Source organism: Oncorhynchus gorbuscha, linkage group LG10, assembly GCF_021184085.1.
Source record: "Oncorhynchus gorbuscha isolate QuinsamMale2020 ecotype Even-year linkage group LG10, OgorEven_v1.0, whole genome shotgun sequence".
Classification (NCBI taxonomy): Eukaryota; Metazoa; Chordata; class Actinopteri; order Salmoniformes; family Salmonidae; genus Oncorhynchus; species Oncorhynchus gorbuscha.
In genome coordinates, this window is record NC_060182.1 from 5,779,198 (window position 1) to 5,795,166 (window position 15,969).

Sequence of the window (15,969 nt, forward strand, 5' to 3'; positions counted from 1 at the left end):
TGGGGGGTCATCATTTGGTGTGTCATCATAGTGGTCTCTGATTGGTGGTCATCACTTGGTGTGTCATCATAGTGGTCTCTGATTGGTGGTCATCATTTGGTGTGTCATCATAGTGGTCTCTGATTGGTGGTCATCATTTGGTGTGTCATCATAGTGGTCTCTGATTGGTGGTCATCATTTGGTGTGTCATCAAAGTGGTCTCTGATTGGTGGTCATCATTTGGTGTGTCATCATAGTGGTCTCTGATTGGGGGGTCATCATTTGGTGTGTCATCATAGTGGTCTCTGATTGGGGGGGGTCATCATTTGGTGTGTCATCATAGTGGTCTCTGATTGGGGGGTCATCATTTGGTGTGTCATCATAGTGGTCTCTGATTGGGGGGGTCATCATTTGGTGTGTCATCATAGTGGTCTCTGATTGGGGGGTCATCATTTGGTGTGTCATCATAGTGGTCTCTGATTGGGTGGTCATCATTTGGTGTGTCATCATAGTGGTCTCTGATTGGTGGTCATCATTTGGTGTGTCATCATAGTGGTCTCTGATTGGGGGGTCATCATTTGGTGTGTCATCATAGTGGTCTCTGATTGGTGGACATCATTTGGTGTGTCATCATAGTGGTCTCTGATTGGTGGTCATCACTTGGTGTGTCATCATAGTGGTCTCTGATTGGTGGTCATCATTTGGTGTGTCATCATAGTGGTCTCTGATTGGGGGGTCATCATTTGGTGTGTCATCATAGTGGTCTCTGATTGGGGGGTCATCACTTGGTGTGTCATCATAGTGGTCTCTGATTGGTGGTCATCATTTGGTGTGTCATCATAGTGGTCTCTGATTGGGGGGTCAACATTTGGTGTGTCATCATAGTGGTCTCTGATTGGTGGTCATCATTTGGTGTGTCATCATAGTGGTCTCTGATTGGTGGTCATCACTTGGTGTGTCATCATAGTGGTCTCTGATTGGTGGTCATCATTTGGTGTGTCATCATAGTGGTCTCTGATTGGGGGGTCATCACTTGGTGTGTCATCATAGTGGTCTCTGATTGGTGGTCATCACTTGGTGTGTCATCATAGTGGTCTCTGATTGGTGGTCATCACTTGGTGTGTCATCATAGTGGTCTCTGATTGGGGGGTCATCACTTGGTGTGTCATCATAGTGGTCTCTGATTGGGGGGTCATCATTTGGTGTGTCATCATAGTGGTCTCTGATTGGTGGTCATCATTTGGTGTGTCATCATAGTGGTCTCTGATTGGTGGTCATCACTTGGTGTGTCATCATAGTGGTCTCTGATTGGGGGGTCATCACTTGGTGTGTCATCATAGTGGTCTCTGATTGGTGTTCATCACTTGGTGTGTCATCATAGTGGTCTCTGATTGGTGGTCATCATTTGGTGTGTCATCATAGTGGTCTCTGATTGGTGGTCATCACTTGGTGTGTCATCATAGTGGTCTCTGATTGGGGGGGTCATCACTTGGTGTGTCATCATAGTGGTCTCTGATTGGGGGGTCATCACTTGGTGTGTCATCATAGTGGTCTCTGATTGGGGGGTCATCACTTGGTGTGTCATCATAGTGGTCTCTGATTGGGGGGTCATCATTTGGTGTGTCATCATAGTGGTCTCTGATTGGTGGTCATCACTTGGTGTGTCATCATAGTGGTCTCTGATTGGTGGTCATCACTTGGTGTGTCATCATAGTGGTCTCTGATTGGTGGTCATCATTTGGTGTGTCATCATAGTGGTCTCTGATTGGGGGGTCATCATTTGGTGTGTCATCATAGTGGTCTCTGATTGGTGGTCATCATTTGGTGTGTCATCATAGTGGTCTCTGATTGGTGGTCATCACTTGGTGTGTCATCATAGTGGTCTCTGATTGGTGGTCATCATTTGGTGTGTCATCATAGTGGTCTCTGATTGGGGGGTCATCATTTGGTGTGTCATCATAGTGGTCTCTGATTGGGGGGTCATCACTTGGTGTGTCATCATAGTGGTCTCTGATTGGTGGTCATCATTTGGTGTGTCATCATAGTGGTCTCTGATTGGGGGGTCATCATTTGGTGTGTCATCATAGTGGTCTCTGATTGGTGGTCATCATTTGGTGTGTCATCATAGTGGTCTCTGATTGGTGGTCATCACTTGGTGTGTCATCATAGTGGTCTCTGATTGGGGGGTCATCACTTGGTGTGTCATCATAGTGGTCTCTGATTGGTGGTCATCACTTGGTGTGTCATCATAGTGGTCTCTGATTGGTGGTCATCACTTGGTGTGTCATCATAGTGGTCTCTGATTGGGGGGTCATCACTTGGTGTGTCATCATAGTGGTCTCTGATTGGGGGGTCATCATTTGGTGTGTCATCATAGTGGTCTCTGATTGGTGGTCATCATTTGGTGTGTCATCATAGTGGTCTCTGATTGGTGGTCATCATTTGGTGTGTCATCATAGTGGTCTCTGATTGGTGGTCATCATTTGGTGTGTCATCAAAGTGGTCTCTGATTGGTGGTCATCATTTGGTGTGTCATCATAGTGGTCTCTGATTGGGGGGTCATCATTTGGTGTGTCATCATAGTGGTCTCTGATTGGGGGGGTCATCATTTGGTGTGTCATCATAGTGGTCTCTGATTGGGGGTCATCATTTGGTGTGTCATCATAGTGGTCTCTGATTGGGGGGTCATCATTTGGTGTGTCATCATAGTGGTCTCTGATTGGGGGGTCATCATTTGGTGTGTCATCATAGTGGTCTCTGATTGGGTGGTCATCATTTGGTGTGTCATCATAGTGGTCTCTGATTGGTGGTCATCATTTGGTGTGTCATCATAGTGGTCTCTGATTGGGGGGTCATCATTTGGTGTGTCATCATAGTGGTCTCTGATTGGTGGACATCATTTGGTGTGTCATCATAGTGGTCTCTGATTGGTGGTCATCACTTGGTGTGTCATCATAGTGGTCTCTGATTGGTGGTCATCATTTGGTGTGTCATCATAGTGGTCTCTGATTGGGGGGTCATCATTTGGTGTGTCATCATAGTGGTCTCTGATTGGGGGGTCATCACTTGGTGTGTCATCATAGTGGTCTCTGATTGGTGGTCATCATTTGGTGTGTCATCATAGTGGTCTCTGATTGGGGGGTCAACATTTGGTGTGTCATCATAGTGGTCTCTGATTGGTGGTCATCATTTGGTGTGTCATCATAGTGGTCTCTGATTGGTGGTCATCACTTGGTGTGTCATCATAGTGGTCTCTGATTGGTGGTCATCATTTGGTGTGTCATCATAGTGGTCTCTGATTGGGGGGTCATCACTTGGTGTGTCATCATAGTGGTCTCTGATTGGTGGTCATCACTTGGTGTGTCATCATAGTGGTCTCTGATTGGTGGTCATCACTTGGTGTGTCATCATAGTGGTCTCTGATTGGGGGGTCATCACTTGGTGTGTCATCATAGTGGTCTCTGATTGGGGGGTCATCATTTGGTGTGTCATCATAGTGGTCTCTGATTGGTGGTCATCATTTGGTGTGTCATCATAGTGGTCTCTGATTGGTGGTCATCACTTGGTGTGTCATCATAGTGGTCTCTGATTGGGGGGTCATCACTTGGTGTGTCATCATAGTGGTCTCTGATTGGTGTTCATCACTTGGTGTGTCATCATAGTGGTCTCTGATTGGTGGTCATCATTTGGTGTGTCATCATAGTGGTCTCTGATTGGTGGTCATCACTTGGTGTGTCATCATAGTGGTCTCTGATTGGGGGGTCATCACTTGGTGTGTCATCATAGTGGTCTCTGATTGGGGGTCATCACTTGGTGTGTCATCATAGTGGTCTCTGATTGGGGGGTCATCACTTGGTGTGTCATCATAGTGGTCTCTGATTGGGGGGTCATCATTTGGTGTGTCATCATAGTGGTCTCTGATTGGTGGTCATCACTTGGTGTGTCATCATAGTGGTCTCTGATTGGTGGTCATCACTTGGTGTGTCATCATAGTGGTCTCTGATTGGTGGTCATCATTTGGTGTGTCATCATAGTGGTCTCTGATTGGGGGGTCATCATTTGGTGTGTCATCATAGTGGTCTCTGATTGGTGGTCATCATTTGGTGTGTCATCATAGTGGTCTCTGATTGGTGGTCATCACTTGGTGTGTCATCATAGTGGTCTCTGATTGGTGGTCATCATTTGGTGTGTCATCATAGTGGTCTCTGATTGGGGGGTCATCATTTGGTGTGTCATCATAGTGGTCTCTGATTGGGGGGTCATCACTTGGTGTGTCATCATAGTGGTCTCTGATTGGTGGTCATCATTTGGTGTGTCATCATAGTGGTCTCTGATTGGGGGGTCATCATTTGGTGTGTCATCATAGTGGTCTCTGATTGGTGGTCATCATTTGGTGTGTCATCATAGTGGTCTCTGATTGGTGGTCATCACTTGGTGTGTCATCATAGTGGTCTCTGATTGGGGGGTCATCACTTGGTGTGTCATCATAGTGGTCTCTGATTGGTGGTCATCACTTGGTGTGTCATCATAGTGGTCTCTGATTGGTGGTCATCACTTGGTGTGTCATCATAGTGGTCTCTGATTGGGGGGTCATCACTTGGTGTGTCATCATAGTGGTCTCTGATTGGGGGGTCATCATTTGGTGTGTCATCATAGTGGTCTCTGATTGGTGGTCATCATTTGGTGTGTCATCATAGTGGTCTCTGATTGGTGGTCATCACTTGGTGTGTCATCATAGTGGTCTCTGATTGGGGGGTCATCACTTGGTGTGTCATCATAGTGGTCTCTGATTGGTGTTCATCACTTGGTGTGTCATCATAGTGGTCTCTGATTGGTGGTCATCATTTGGTGTGTCATCATAGTGGTCTCTGATTGGTGGTCATCATTTGGTGTGTCATCATAGTGGTCTCTGATTGGGGGGTCATCATTTGGTGTGTCATCATAGTGGTCTCTGATTGGGGGGTCATCACTTGGTGTGTCATCATAGTGGTCTCTGATTGGGGGGTCATCACTTGGTGTGTCATCATAGTGGTCTCTGATTGGGGGGTCATCATTTGGTGTGTCATCATAGTGGTTTTTTTTTTTTAGATGCACTATTGTTAAGTGACTGTCCCACTGGATGTCATAAGGTGAATGCACCAATTTGTAAGTCGCTCTGGATAAGAGCGTCTGCTAAATGACTTAAATGTAAATGTTAAATGTCTCTGATTGGTGGTCATCATTTGGTGTGTCATCATAGTGGTCTCTGATTGGTGGTCATCACTTGGTGTGTCATCATAGTGGTCTCTGATTGGTGTTCATCATTTGGTGTGTCATCATAGTGGTCTCTGATTGGGGGGTCATCATTTGGTGTGTCATCATAGTGGTCTCTGATTGGGGGGTCATCACTTGGTGTGTCATCATAGTGGTCTCTGATTGGGGGGTCATCACTTGGTGTGTCATCATAGTGGTCTCTGATTGGGGGGTCATCATTTGGTGTGTCATCATAGTGGTCTCTGATTGGTGGTCATCACTTGGTGTGTCATCATAGTGGTCTCTGATTGGTGGTCATCACTTGGTGTGTCATCATAGTGGTCTCTGATTGGTGTTCAGGCTCACTCAGGTGGAGTTAACTTCAATTTGCGCCTTTGTTCAATTCTGAATTTATGTTTTTGTAAACATCCTTTCTGAAAAGTAATCCAAGAGGTTCTAGTTTTTCAAAAGTATCTCTGGTTGACTTTTACCCAATATTTCACACATGAAATGGCAATGGCACACTGCCCCAATGGTGGCTCAATGGCACACTGCCCCAATGGTGGCTCAATGGCACACTGCCCCAATGGTGGCTCAATGGCACACTGCCCCAATGGTGGCTCAATGGCACACTGCCCCAATGGTGGCTCAATGGCACACTGCCCCAATGGTGGCTCAATGGCACACTGCCCCAATGGTGGCTCAATGGCACACTGCCCCAATGGTGGCTCAATGGCACACTGCCCCAATGGTGGCTCAATGGCACACTGCCCCAATGGTGGCTCAATGGCACACTGCCCCAATGGTGGCTCAATGGCACACTGCCCCAATGGTGGCTCAATGGCACACTGCCCCAATGGTGGCTCAATGGCACACTGCCCCAATGGTGGCTCAATGGCACACTGCCCCAATGGTGGCTCAATGGCACACTGCCCCAATGGTGGCTCAATGGCACACTGCCCCAATGGTGGCTCAATGGCACACTGCCCCAATGGTGGCTCAATGGCACACTGCCCCAATGGTGGCTCAATGGCACACTGCCCCAATGGTGGCTCAATGGCACACTGCCCCAATGGTGGCTCAATGGCACACTGCCCCAATGGTGGCTCAATGGCACACTGCCCCAATGGTGGCTCAATGGCACACTGCCCCAATGGTGGCTCAATGGCACACTGCCCCAATGGTGGCTCAATGGCACACTGCCCCAATGGTGGCTCAATGGCACACTGCCCCAATGGTGGCTCAATGGCACACTGCCCCAATGGTGGCTCAATGGCACACTACCCCAATGGTGGCTCAATGGCACACTGCCCCAATGGTGGCTCAATGGCACACTGCCCCAATGGTGGCTCAATGGCACACTGCCCCAATGGTGGCTCAATGGCACACTGCCCCAATGGTGGCTCAATGGCACACTGCCCCAATGGTGGCTCAATGGCACACTGCCCCAATGGTGGCTCAATGGCACACTGCCCCAATGGTGGCTCAATGGCACACTGCCCCAATGGTGGCTCAATGGCACACTGCCCCAATGGTGGCTCAATGGCACACTGCCCCAATGGTGGCTCAATGGCACACTGCCCCAATGGTGGCTCAATGGCACACTGCCCCAATGGTGGCTCAATGGCACACTGCCCCAATGGTGGCTCAATGGCACACTGCCCCAATGGTGGCTCAATGGCACACTGCCCCAATGGTGGCTCAATGGCACACTGCCCCAATGGTGGCTCAATGGCACACTGCCCCAATGGTGGCTCAATGGCACACTGCCCCAATTGTGGCTCATTGTATACAAATATTTGCATATTAATTTTTGGTTGTGAGATTTCTACAGACTGAAATGTCATGGTCTGGCCTTTCTACTTTAACTGCTCTCTCTCTCTCTCTCTCTCTCTGTGTCTCTCTCTCTCTCTCTCTCTCTCTCTCTCTCTCTCTCTCTCTCTCTCTCTCTCTCTCTCTCTCTCTCTCTCTCTCTCTCTCTCTCTCTCTCTCTCTCTCTCTGTGTCTCTCTCTCTCTCTCTCTCTGTCTCTCTCTCTCTCTCTCTCTCTCTCTCTCTCTCTCTCTCTCTCTCTCTGTGTCTCTCTCTCTCTCTCTCTGTGTCTCTCTCTCTCTCTCTCTCTGTGTCTCTCTCTCTCTCTCTCTCTCTCTCTCTCTCTCTCTCTGTGTCTCTCTCTCTCTCTCTCTCTGAGTCTCTGTGTCTCTTTCTCTCTCTCTCTCTGAGTCTCTCTCTCTCTCTCTCTCTCTCTCTCTCTCTCTCTCTCTCTAATTGTTTATTATTGTTATAAATTCTATACGGTGTACATACGGTGTACATAATATTCTTAAGTGTAGCTTAAAGCTAGAATCCTTAATTGAAACAAAATAACAAAGTGAACTCCCCGCCCTTGTTTTCACTAAAAAGGGATTGGGGCTGGAGAAATGTAACTACTCTCAAATTCACAGACAGCGCTATGGATACAAGGACTGACCATCCATGATATCAACATTATAGTCTGAACCATGTTTTCAGGCTAAAAAGTATTTGTTTTTACATTTACATTGTTTACAAACATTGGAATAAAATAATCTTATCATTTATAAGTGATATTCTTCAACAATAAAATGTGTAGATGTCGTTAATTTATAAGTTCAAAATGGATGGAGTGACTAAGGACTCTAGCTTTAAACTGAGGATTAATTTGGAATGGGTCACGATCATTATACCCAAGGGAATATTGTCCAAGCACATCTTGTTCTTGTTAACATTTGTACATAATCTAAACAGACTAGTTCATTTATTTAGTCTACTTTATTGACGAAGTGTTGAGATAATATTGTTGACACATTTGACGTTTGTATTTATAATGGATCCCCATTAGTTCCTGTCAAGGCAGCAGCTACTCTTCCTGGGGTTTACTATGGATCCCCATTAGTTCCTGTCAAGGCAGCAGCTACTCTTCCTGGGGTTTATTATGGATCCCCATTAGTTCCTGTCAAGGCAGCAGCTACTCTTCCTGGGGTTTATTATGGATCCCCATTAGTTCCTGTCAAGGCAGCAGCTACTCTTCCTGGGGTTTATTATGGATCCCCATTAGTTCCTGCCAAGGCAGCAGCTACTCTTCCTGGGGTTTATTATGGATCCCCATTATTTCCTGCCAAGGCAACAGCTACTCTTCCTGGGGTTTATTATGGATCCCCATTAGTTCCTGCCAAGGCAGCAGCTACTCTTCCTGGGGTTTATTATGGATCCCCATTATTTCCTGCCAAGGCAACAGCTACTCTTCCTGGGGTTTGTTATGGATCCCCATTAGTTCCTGTCAAGGCAGCAGCTACTCTTCCTGGGGTTTATTATGGATCCCCATTAGTTCCTGTCAAGGCAGCAGCTACTCTTCCTGGGGTTTATTATGGATCCCCATTTAGTTCCTACCAAGGCAGCAGCTACTCTTCCTGGGGTTTATTATGGATCCCCATTTAGTTCCTACCAAGGCAGCAGCTACACTTCCTGGGGTTTATTATGGATCCCCATTAGTTCCTGTCAAGGCAGCAGCTACTCTTCCTGGGGTTTATTATGGATCCCCATTAGTTCCTGTCAAGGCAGCAGCTACTCTTCCTGGGGTTTATTATGGATCCCCATTAGTTCCTGTCAAGGCAGCAGCTACTCTTCCTGGGGTTTATTATGGATCCCCATTAGTTCCTGTCAAGGCAGCAGCTACTCTTCCTGGGGTTTATTATGGATCCCCATTAGTTCCTGTCAAGGCAGCAGCTACTCTTCCTGGGGTTTATTATGGATCCCCATTAGTTCCTGTCAAGGCAGCAGCTACTCTTCCTGGGGTTTATTATGGATCCCCATTAGTTCCTGTCAAGGCAGCAGCTACTCTTCCTGGGGTTTATTATGGATCCCCATTATTTCCTGTCAAGGCAGCAGCTACTCTTCCTGGGGTTTATTATGGATCCCCATTAGTTCCTGCCAAGGCAGCAGCTACTCTTCCTGGGGTTTATTATGGATCCCCATTAGTTCCTGTCAAGGCAGCAGCTACTCTTCCTGGGGTCCAGCAAAATGAAGGCAATTATATAATTTATAAAACATTACAATACATTCATAGATTTCACAACACACTATGTGCCCTCAGGCCCCTACTCCACCACTGCAACATACCTACAATACAAAATTCATGTGTGTGTGTGTGTACAGTGCGTATGTTATCATGTGTGTGCATGTGTGTGTATAGTGCGTATGTTATGTGTGTGCATGTGTGTGTATAGAGCGTATGTTATCATGTGTGTGTGTATATGCATGTGTATGTGTCTGTATAGAGCGTATGTTATCATGTGTCTGTGTAGAGCGTATGTTATCATGTGTCTGTATAGAGCGTATGTTATCATGTGTCTGTATATGCATGTGTATGTGTCTGTATAGAGCGTATGTTATCATGTGTCTGTATAGAGCGTATGTTATCATGTGTCTGTATATGCATGTGTATGTGTCTGTATAGAGTGTATGTTATCATGTGTCTGTATAGAGCGTATGTTATCATGTGTCTGTATAGAGTGTATGTTATCATGTGTCTGTATAGAGTGTATGTTATCATGTCTGTGTCTATGTTTGTGTTGCTTCACAGTCCCCGCTGTTCCATAAGGTGTATATTTATCTGTTTTCTAAATCTAATTTTACTGCTGCATCAGTTACTTGTTGTGGAATAGAGTTCCATGTAGTCATGGCTCTACAATACCTTCGGAAAGTATTCAGACCCCTTGACTTTTTCCACATTTTGTTACTTTACAGCCTTATTTTAAAATGGATAAAAAATATTTAAAAATCTCAGCAATCTACAGACAATACCCCATAATGACAACGTGAAAAAATCTTTTTTGAAATGTTTGCAAATGTATTAAAAATAGAAACAGAAATACTTTATCTACATAAGTATTCAGGCCTTTTGCTTTGAGACTCTAAATTGAGCTCAAGTGCATCTTTTTTTCCATTGATCATCCTTGAGATGTTTCTGCAATTTGATTGGAGTCCACCTGTGGTAAATGCAATTGATTGGACATGATTTGGAAAAGCACACACCTGTCTATATAAAGTACCACAGTTGACTGTGCATGTCAGAGCAAAAACCAAGCCATGAGGTCGAAGGAATTGTCCGTAGAGCTCCGAGACAGGATTGTATCGAGGCACAGGTCTGGGGAAGGGTACCAAAACATGCCTGCAGCATTGATGGTCCCCAAGAACACAGTGGCCTCCAACATTCTTAAATGGAAGAAGTTTGGAACCACCAAGACCTTCCTAGAGCTGGCCGCCCGGCCAAACTGAGCAATCGGGGGAGAAGGACCTTGGTCAGGGAGGTGACCAAGAACCCAATGGTCACTCTGACACAGCTCCAGAGTTCCTCTGTGGAGATGGGAGAACCTTCCAGAAGGGCAAACATCTCTGCTGCACTCCACCAATCAGGCCTTTATGGTAGAGTGGCCAGACGGAAGCCACTCCTCAGTAAAAGGCACATGACAGCCCGCTTGGAGCCAAAATGCACCTAAAGGACCATAAGACCATGAGAAACAAGATTCTCTGGTATAATGAAACCAAGATTGAACTCTTTGGCCTGAATGCCAAGTGTCACATCTGGAGGAAACCTGGCACCATCCCTACGGTGAAGCATGGTGGTGGCAGTATCATTCTGTGGGGATGTTTTTCAGCGGCAGAGACTGAGAGACTAGTCAGGATCGAGAGAAAGATGAACAGAGCAAAGTACAGAGAGGTTCTTGAAGAAAACCTGTTCCAGAGCGCTCAGGACCTCAGACTGAGGTGAATGTTCCAACAACCTTCCAACAAGACAACAACCCTAAGCACACAACCAAGGCAACGCAGGAGTGGCTTCGGGACAAGTCTCTGAATATCCTTGAGTTGCCCAGCCAAAGCCCAGACTTGAACCCAATTGAACATCTCTGGAGAGAGCTGAAAATAGCTGTGCAGCAACGGGACCTGCCATTTCAAGCCCATAATCCTCGGCAAGCAAACAATTGCCGCATTGGAACTCTGAGTGATCCGGTTTGTCCCGAAACCAACCATTCATTTATTTATTTCAATTGATTTGTATCCTTACATGAACTATAACTCAGTAAAATCTTTGAAATTGTTGCATGTTGCTATTATATTTTTGTTCAGTATAGAAGTATAGAAGACGGTGTAGATGATTTGAAAGACACATTGTGATCAGGTCTTCCTGACCGCGTCAGAAACACATTGTGATCAGGTCTTCCTGACCGCGTCAGAAACACATTGTGATCAGGTCTTCCTGACTGCGTCAGAAACACATTGTGATCAGGTCTTCCTGACCGCGTCAGAAACACATTGTGATCAGGTCTTCCTGACCGCGTCAGAAACACATTGTGATCAGGTCTTCCTGACCGCGTCAGAAACACATTGTGATCAGGTCTTCCTGACCGCGTCAGAAACACATTGTGATCAGGTCTTCCTGACCGCGTCAGAAACACATTGTGATCAGGTCTCCCTGACCGCGTCAGAAACACATTGTGTCTGGATATCAGTCAAGTGTAAACAGATCTGGATTCTAGAATGAACTATCTACACTACAGAGGTGTTCTAGAATGAACTATCTACACTACAGAGGTGTTCTAGAATGAACTATCTACAGTACAGAGGTGTTCTAGAATGAACTATCTACAGTACAGATCTGGATTCTAGAATGAACTATCTACACTACAGAGGTGTTCTAGAATGAACTATCTACACTACAGAGGTGTTCTAGAATTAACTATCTACACTACATAGGTATACTAGAATGAACTATCTACACTACAGAGGTGTTCTAGAATGAACTATCTACACTACAGAGGTGTTCTAGAATGAACTATCTACACTACAGAGGTGTTCTAGAATGAACTATCTACACTACAGTAGGTGTTCTAGAATGAACTATCTACACTACAGAGGTGTTCTAGAATGAACTATCTACACTACAGAGGTGTTCTAGAATGAACTATCTACACTACAGAGGTGTTCTAGAATGAACTATCTACACTACAGTAGGTGTTCTAGAGAAGAGGCAGACAGTGTGCACACCAGTCTTGTCCTGAAGATGGAGCCGTCTACCAACTAGGGGCCGTCTAGGAAGTTGACAGACATAAACCACTGAACTATCAAGACAGCAAGACAGCACAAATAGATCTGGGACCAGGCTATTACCATCCCCAATGCATCTCTAATTAGTGTGTGGGTGAAAACATCACTCACTGAATTATCATATCAATCACACTCCTAATGAACAAGTGTCATATTACAATCCTTATTCTCAAAACTTCAGAAGCCTGACACATTCTACCTGATTGGTTGAAAGAGCCATCACCAAATGGTAATGAACAGTCTGTGTTGTGAGTAAACGGCCTTGCATTAAAATGGTCTCAAATGGCACCCTATCTCCTTTACAGTGCACTTTCTCTTAAAAGTAGTGCACTATATATAGAGAATAGGGTGCCATAGGGCTCTGGTCTAAAGTAATGCGCTACACAGGGAATAGGGTGCCATAGGGCTCTGGTCTAAAGTAGTGCACTATATATAGGGAATAGGGTGCCATAGGGCTCTGGTCTAAAGTAGTGCACTATATATAGGGAATAGGGTGCCATAGGGCTCTGGTCTAAAGTAGTGCACTACATAGGGAATAGGGTGCCATAGGGCTCTGGTCTAAAGTAGTGCACTACATAGGGAATAGGGTGCCATAGGGCTCTGGTCTAAAGTAATGCACTACACAGGGAATAGGATGCCATAGGGCTCTGGTCTAAAGTAGTGCACTATGTAGGGAATAGGGTGCCATAGGGCTCTGGTCTAAAGTAGTGCACTACATAGGGAATAGGGTGCCATAGGGCTCTGGTCTAAAGTAGTGCACTACATAGGGAATAGGGTGCCATAGGGCTCTCGTCTAAAGTAGTGCACTACATAGGGAATAGGGTGCCATAGGGCTCTGGTCTAAAGTAATGCACTACACAGGGAATAGGATGCCATAGGGCTCTGGTCTAAAGTAGTGCACTATGTAGGGAATAGGGTGCCATAGGGCTCTGGTCTAAAGTAGTGCACTACATAGGGAATAGGGTGCCATAGGGCTCTGGTCTAAAGTAGTGCACTACATAGGGAATAGGGTGCCATAGGGCTCTGGTCTAAAGTAATGCACTACACAGGGAATAGGATGCCATAGGGCTCTGGTCTAAAGTAGTGCACTATGTAGGGAATAGGGTGCCATAGGGCTCTGGTCTAAAGTAGTGCACTACATAGGGAATAGAGTACGCAGCAGTGGTCTGTAAATGCTCCCCCCCCCAGACAGAGAGCCAACGACAGAGATGAGAGGAGAGACAAAACACATACTGTCCTAACAGAGGCATTGAAAGCTTTTGTATCATTACAGCCAGTCGTTTTGAAAGTACTGGCTCGACGAGCCAGAACACGGATGACCAAAATGGATAACGTGATTGTGCACAACCGTGTATTACGTCATCCATTTTGTTTTGTCTCTCCTGTTGGTACGATATGTTGCGACTTTATTGTGCATATGATCCGCTTCCATCTCTTTAAGACCCAAAACACTTTTAGTGTCTCTCCATGGGTTAAATCTGTTTAAACGTCTGCCAAAACGTGCCCACTCGCTCCCAGACCAATACGGTGGATTAACTCCATCTGAACTGAGTTCCAATTGGTACACTTTTCCCTACATAGTGCACTACTTATAACCAGAGCCCTTATAGGCCCTGTTCACTATAAAGGGGATATGTTGCTGTTTGCTATGCATCCATACACAAAATGGAGTCATTACATTCCACCTCAGTCACTCTCTGGTTCTCCTCAAGGGCACAAAATGGTTTACTGTCTGTTTTCCCTTCGTCAGCATAAACAGACCTACTTAGACTGTGTTCCAAATGACACCCCTATTCCCTACACATGGCCCTGGTCAAAAGTAGTGCACTATATAGGGAATAGGGTGCCATAGGGCTCTGGTCTAAAGTAGTGCACTATATAGGGAATAGGGTGCCATAGGGCTCTGGTCTAAAGTAGTGCACTATATAGGGAATAGGGTGCCATAGGGTTCTGGTCTAAAGTAATGCACTACACAGGGAATAGGGTGCCATAGGGCTCTGGTCTAAAGTAGTGCACTATATAGGGAATAGGGTACCATAGGGCTCTGGTCTAAAGTAGTGCACTACATAGGGAATAGGGTACCATTTGGGACATATTCCATACACGCACCAGCGTCCATCATGCTTTGTCAATGTGACCGCTGGCTACACAAAGGTCAACTATACAGTAGCACAAGATGCTACTCGTTCAATGCTTTCATTCGACGAACCAGAAGAGATGTCAAATGATCATATCCTTTTCTTTTCCCAAAGGACAGGACAGGCCTGTGTTTATTCTAGCCTGGATCCCAGATCTATTTGTGCTCTATGGCAAACTCGTATAATGTGACGATGACCATAGGAGTTGGCAAGACAGCACAAATAGATCTGGGATCCAGGCTAGGCTAGAGTCTATCCTCGGGGCCTTTTGTTGTTTCTATAAAACAAATCATCCATTGTTTGTTGACCCCCTTAATAAACCAGTCAGTAAAAGCAAAATAACACCACAGCAGCACAATGTAGGAACTATCACAATAGGAGAGAGGTGGTGAGTACCGCAATGAGCAGACATGGAACGTCCTTGCCAATATGCACACCACAGAGGACCCAGTGGTTTCATAACCATTGGGTATTACTGTAGTCTGACCTCAGAAGGGGCTATTTCCACCATGCCAGACACAACAAAGACATCTCTCTGTGTGAGACGAGTCTCTGTCACGGCAGAGGCATAATAAAGGCAGTACGGATCCTCGATGTTCTCTGTTATATTGTGAACAGTAAAACAATGTTTTTCTTCTTGTTCACAAGACAAGTCTAATCAACTGACAATTAGAGTCCACAGAAAAGATCAATAAATTATCTCACCGCTAACTTCAATGAGAGACTACTGAACTGACCACGACCTGTGGGAAATGGTCAAATTAACAATAACCAGTCCTGGATGAGAGATACTCAAATCAAATCAAAGTTTATTTGTCACGTGCGCCGAATACAACAGGCGTAGGTAGACCTTACAGTGAAATGCCGAATACAACAGGTGTAGTAGACCTTACAGTGAAATGCCGAATACAACAGGTGTAGTAGACCTTACAGTGAAATGCCGAATACAACAGGTGTAGTAGACCTTACAGTGAAATGCCGAATACAACAGGTGTAGTAGACCTTACAGTGAAATGCCGAATACAACAGGTGTAGTAGACCTTACAGTGAAATGCCGAATACAACAGGCGTAGTAGACCTTACAGTGAAATGCCGAATACAACAGGCGTAGTAGACCTTACAGTGAAATGCCGAATACAACAGGTGTAGTAGACCTTACAGTGAAATGCCGAATACAACAGGTGTAGTAGACCTTACAGTGAAATGCCGAATACAACAGGTGTAGTAGACCTTACAGTGAAATGCCGAATACAACAGGTGTAGTAGACCTTACAGTGAAATGCCGAATACAACAGGTGTAGGTAGACCTTACAGTGAAATGCTGAATACAACAGGCGTAGGTAGACCTTACAGTGAAATGCTGAATACAACAGGCGTAGGTAGACCTTACAGTGAAATGCTTACTTCCAGGCTCTAACCAATACTGCAAAAAAAGGTATTAGGTGAATAATAGGTAAGTAAACAGTAAAACGACAGTGAAAAATAACAGTAACTCACTG